Raw genomic sequence first — 6,343 nt, 5'->3', positions numbered from 1 at the left:
CAGTGAAAAATAAATAGCCTTACTGGCGTACAGTAGGAAATTTAAATCTCTCGGGCGCCACCTCTGTTATTTATAGTGGAAGAGGACCACGTTTCGCCAATACGGGTAGCTTTTATACAGTGGAGATACCAGGGAGTGTTGAAATGAAAAGAAATAAAACACACAGTCAACTATAACATAACATTAAGGCTTTATTTAATTAATTAACTATATGCTAAATACCCCAGGAAGTTTCACGACTTTAAATTGACGACCGTCCGTTATGGACAGACGGGACCGTTTTTGAACATTTCTCGCGGAATTAATTAACTCAGATGGGAAACAGATACCCTCGCATAACAGCTAAATACTTGTAATTCTTGTCTAGATTATACGGGCAATTTAAAAATAAGAACCTTTATTCCTTCTCAAAGATAAAAATCCACTAAGGATAACAGGCACTAAGTCCGGCTGCGTCGTTGGCCAACGGCTGGAATCTTGGTTCAATTATTCTCGAAATTGGCAGCAAAAATTTGTTGATAACTTCAGCGTTCTGTGGCGGTGCCTCGTCTTGCTGGAAAAATATGTTTTTGAGTTCCATTAGGGGCAGATCATCAATAAGGGGTCCAAAGCCTACTAGTTAAAAGTGGCGAACTTATAAAAATTCTGTATTTCGAAGGGGACTATAACAAATTATCAAGTGTGTTATATTTTTGGAAATGTAATTTTAAGTTCTTTTCCCTTAATTAAAAATATATAGGGTGTCCCAAATAAAAATCAATTTTTCTGTTGATAACTCTTAAATTATTAATTTTAAAAAAATTATACTTAAACCATTAAATTCTAATAAAAAAGGTACTTTAGAAATGTTTTCCCGAAAATACAAAATTTTCCATAGCAAAAAAGTTACAACGATTTGTTAAAAATGCACATTTTTTAAAAACACCCCGTAACTCCGAAACGGTAGCAGATATCGATGTGCGGTTTTCACCATCATGTTTTTGATAAAAATTGAACACCAGACACCGATATTAGTTTTCGTCTATCTCCTATAGAAAAGGGTGTTTCCCTTTAAAAGCGTCCAATTTGACCCACCCTGTACACTTTTCAAACGTGTCCTTCAAATTCTTCAATTTAATAGCTGTAAGAAGTTTCACTTCAAATATGCGCACATAGTGCACACACAATTCTTTCTTTTGCGTTTATTAAATTCTAACTACACTAAAATTAATTCTATGAATTTTTGTGAATAAAAATGAAGAGTTTAAGATGCTTTCGTTTCCTCGTAACGATCATTTCGAAACTGCGTTTGTTGGTAAATAAAGATACTTATTTAAATTGGTTAAATCGGATCGCTTGGGATAACCCAGAGGTCAGCCGTAAGTATCCCGAGAAGGGGGGGAATCACTAAGCACGAGATGACCGGCCGGCGAACGCTGTTAGTTAGTTGATCCTCTGGTTTGTGTCTATTTAGGAAAATAAATTCTACTTGACAATGTAAGTTTTTTTGGATTTTTATATAAAGCGTCATGCAACAGTGCGTCGGGCATCTGTAGAATGTTGCAGGATTCCTTTTTAACTTCTACAGGGCTGTTCAAAAAAGCATGAGCGGATCGGGATTATTATTTTTTAATTGAACACCCTGTATATTATTGCCTTTTTTTTTAATCATTCACCTAACACAGTTCTAAGATATTATACAGGGTGGCGCACCTCATTCGCCTCGGTTTATTATACGAAAACGGAAAGATGTAGAAACAAAATATTTTATGGGTATATGTGGGGAGGTAATGTGCACAATTTAAAATTATTTTGAAATGTACATGGTGTTTCCGACCTAAGATCCATACCAAAGTTATATTTTTTCTTCTGGAACATCCGGTATTTTATTTCATTTTTGGATTCTTGGGCCCAAGAAAAGGTATTTATTATAAGGGTTAAATATGTTTAAAACCTTTGGTTTTCGAGATATTTAAATTTGCATGCTACAGTAGAATAGCTTATTGACACCCTGTACATTACTTTTCAGAATTAGTTCTTCTGCTGAGTTTAAAGGTAGGGAAATAAACTTTACAGAAAAATATTATTCCTTCCTTAAATGTATACAGGGGTATCTAAATTGCTGGTCTATTTTAAATATTTATTTTACATAATAACTTCGTTATTTCAAATGCAACACTATGTATTTTTTTAAATAAGTCGAAGCAGATTTAAATGCTCTTTCAAACTATATTAGGGTTTTCTATACCCATCTGGCTCAGATTTTGAATAAAAAGCGATTTTTCAATAAAATTGTAATCAAGATGGCTAGTGTTGTCATGGCAAGTTTCTAGTGACAGTAGCTATTTTCAAAATCGAAATTAGATTATGAACTTATTTAAATTTATACCAGTTTACTTTTATTTAATTTACCTACAATAGTTTAATAAATAATATTTATTAAATATGTGTATATTGCAAACCACACTACCAGCTCTGCGAAATAGGACAAAAAGTTTTTCAAAGAAACGCTTATCAGGAAGATTCCTATTTGGATATCTTTGAACATAAGCCATTGAGGCCCAGAAGCAATTTTCCTAACAAAATAATATCACTATAGTAACATATCTATTCGTTCCACGAGCAGATACTGCTTTATTTTTCTTGATAAAATAATGAATACTTACTTATTAAACTATTGTAGATAAATTTAAGTAAACTGTTATAAATTATAAATAATAGTGTCCATAAACTAATGTCGAGTTTGAAAATAGCCACTAACTGTCACTAGAAAATTGCCATGGCGACACCAGCCATCTTGATTGCAATTTTATTTAAAAATCGCTTTTTATTCAAAATCTGAGCTAGATAGGTACAGGTAACCCTAATATAGTTTGAAATAGCATTTGAATCTGCTTCGATTTATTTTAAAAAATACAGGGTGTTGTATTTGATATAACGAAGTTTTTATATAAAATGTATTCTTAAAATAGATCAGCAACTTTTGATAGCCTTGTATAAATTTACCTCTACCTTTAAACTCAGCATAAAAATTAATTCTGAAAAGTAATGTACAGGGTGTTAATAGTCTATTCTATTGTAGCATGCAAATTTAAATATCTTTAAATATCGCAAAAACTAAAGATTTTAAACATATTTAACCCTTATAATAAATGCCTTTTTTGGGCCCAAGAATGCAAAAATGAAATAAAATACCGGGTGTTCCATAAGAAAAAATATAACTTTGGTATGGATCTTAGTTCTGAAACACCCTGTACATTTCAAAATAATTTTAAATTGTGCACATTATCTCCCCACATATACCCATAAAATATTTTGTTTCTACATCTTTCCGTTTTCGTATAATCAACATCAACCGAGGCGAATGAGGTGCGCCACCCTGTATAAATAAATAAGTAAAAAATATATAGGGTGGTCCGAACTGTATTCCGGAAACATCGGCTTTTCTGCAGAAACAGCATATTCTGCAAATAAAAATAAGTAAAAAAGTTCATATAAATGTATATCTTAAAATACTTAGTTTCAGAGATACAGGGCGTAGAAGTTTCATTTTTATTTCGATTTTTTCCAAATAATTTCTGAAGTAACGTCAATATTTAGATGAAAATTGGTGTCTGGGAGTTTTTTGACATAAGAAATTTGATTTTGATGCCAATATGACTCCTACTTGTAGAGGGCGCGGCCTATATATTCTTTAACTGGTTAGGTTAGGTTAAGTTAGGTATAATAACTTTTCGTCCGCACCTGTATAAAACTACTGAGTACAAAATACATAATACATTACATTTTCGACATTTTTTACGTAAAAAAGAACTCTTGAGTAACGAAACGAACTTTTACGTAAAAATCGCTATGAGTAATGGTTCTCGAGATATTTGGAATCGAAATTATCAATACCTGTCATCATTGATACAATAAATTAAACATGTTGACAAAATTGTTATCATACTGAAATCATAAATTTGAAATGTTTTTGTGCCAAAAGTTCAACAAAAATTCTTTTGTCATTTTTTTGCAGAAAAATTTATGATTAATTTTAAAAAAAATCACAAATTTATTATTTCAGTCATATAACTTATCTACTCAACGTGTTTACTTTTTTTTGTCAATAATAACATATATTGACTATTTCTATTCTAAATATGTTGAGAATGGTTGCTTGTAGCGATTTTTACCAAGAGACATTTTTTACATAAAGTCACGGAAATGTATATTTTTTCACTCAGTGGTTATAAATAAAAATCCATTTAAATGATATTTTTATTTATAACCAATATACCCAAACATTTATATAACCAAATATTTAAATATAACTTTACATACTCTTCTTGCACATGGCTCAGAGTGATGGTTTTCGAGAAAATTGAAGGCAAAGAGTTTGCTCTGATAGGTTGCTAACTGGTTAATCAACATAAATTTATGAAAGTTATGGCGGTTCAAAAGTAACCAAGTAGTTATTAAATAATTAATTGGAAAATCTAAATTTCATGATTTTTAAAACATCTTTTTTGCTTTAAAAACGAAATAAACTAATTACCAAAATTCCTTATTAAAATAATGCATTCCTTAATTCATTCATAGTAAATGTTCAAAGTGACCACCATTCATTTCAATGCAGACATCTGCTTTTCTTCAAAATTTGCGTACCTTGTGGAATATCCTTGGTATTGTCCGAATTTGATTGGAACAGTCAATAATGCGTTGCCGTAGTTGCTCTTCAGTATTAATCGGTACTGAGTAAACCAAAGCTTTCAAGTGGTCCCAGAAGTAGAAATCTAGTGGGTTATTTCGTTTTTTAAAGCAATAAGATGTTTTAAAAATAATGAAATTTTGATTTTTCAATTAATTATTTGATAGCTAATTGGTTACTTTTGAACTGCCATAACTTTCATAAGTTTATGTTGATTAACCAGTTAGCAACCCATCAGAGCAAACTCTTTGCCTTCAATTTTCTCGAAAACCATCATTCTGGGCGTTGTGCAACAAGAGTACCTTTTTTGTAGGAAAAAGTATGTAGTTTTCAAAAAATGAACCCATAAAAATGAACTCAAAAAAGTTATTCGTGAAACAACCCCCTACCTTTGCAAAATCTACCCTTTCCGCTTTTCCAAATAACTTTTCAGTATCACCATTTGATTTAGGGTCAAAATTTATGGCAGAGGATTTTTTTTCAAAATTTTATCTCGTTTTTTAAGTCTACAATTTCAAAACAACCGTTTTTTAAATTCACCCTTTCAGTGCCCCTAACTCCCTCAATATGCATTTTCCGCCCTATACTTATAGGAACTTTTTTTTACTATTTTTAGGAGTACTATCACCCCCCGATTTTTTTACACCATTTCAATGACACCCTGTATTATCAATCACATCGCAAAAATTAATACTTTTGTGGCGTTTGAAAAAATAGTATATTGTTTTTGTTGAACTTTTTCGTTGTTGATAGTATTACTCAGAGGTATTACTATTGCAATTAAAAACTTGTATTAAAACAGCGGACGTATTACTGACAACTTTATTGTTCCGCCATCTTCTTTCCTCTTTTTTTTTTTGACAGACAGACTTTTAAGGTCGTCCCACACGTACAATAACCAAAGGCAACTTTACACATAAAAATAGGAAAACAGAAAACAATAAAACACTGAATGAATGTTAAACAGTTTTATTAGGAGCAGGGTTCGGAAAACTACATGTCACTTTTAAAAACTACATAAACTACATTGACTGTACAATAACCAAAGGCAACTTTACACATAAAAATAGGAAAACAGAAAACAATAAAACACTGAATGAATATTAAACAGTATTTATTTTAGGAAAACAGAAAACAATAAAACACTGAATGAATATTAAACAGTTTTATTAGGAGCAGGGTTCGGAAAACTCCATGTTACTTTTAAAAACTACATAAACTACATTGACTGTACAATAACCAAAGGCAACTTTACACATAAAAATAGGAAAACAGAAAACAATAAAACACTGAATGAATATTAAACAGTTTTATTAGGAGCAGGGTTCGGAAAACTCCATGTTACTTTTAAAAACTACATAAACTACATTACATGTAGTTAATGTAGTTTATGTAGAGGGTGTAGTTTATATAAACTATGTATGTAACTTTCAAATATCAAAGGTTTGAGGTGAGGTTATAATAAGTTGAAGCTTTAAAACACATAATGTATTTAAGAAAACAGAAGAAATATGGCTTTAAATATAATATTTACATCATATTATCTCTATTATACCTCATACAAATGAAAATGATTCATAATATCAATACATAGTTTATTAACGTAGTTTTCATGTAGTTAATGAACGGGAAAAGACGTAGTTTTTGAAGAAAAACTACACGTAGTTAATCAGG

General features: G+C 30.8%; 1 protein-coding gene across 1 annotated transcript in view; it reads left to right on the top strand.

Moving 5' to 3' along the window:
• Positions 1-1,335: 1,335 nt before the first annotated feature.
• The window catches only part of LOC115885126 (inter-alpha-trypsin inhibitor heavy chain H4-like), a 39,604-nt gene continuing 34,596 nt past the window's right edge, over positions 1,336-6,343 (top strand). Inside the window, exon 1 of the mRNA XM_030903973.1 lies at positions 1,336-1,476. The gene's annotated coding sequence lies outside the window, so the exon portion shown is untranslated. The remainder of the gene's footprint in view (positions 1,477-6,343) is intronic.

This window comes from Sitophilus oryzae, unplaced genomic scaffold (assembly GCF_002938485.1).
Source record: "Sitophilus oryzae breed Bouriz unplaced genomic scaffold, Soryzae_2.0 scaffold_111_pilon_pilon, whole genome shotgun sequence".
NCBI classification, from domain to species: Eukaryota; Metazoa; Arthropoda; class Insecta; order Coleoptera; family Curculionidae; genus Sitophilus; species Sitophilus oryzae.
This window is presented reverse-complemented; position numbering and strand designations above follow the sequence as displayed.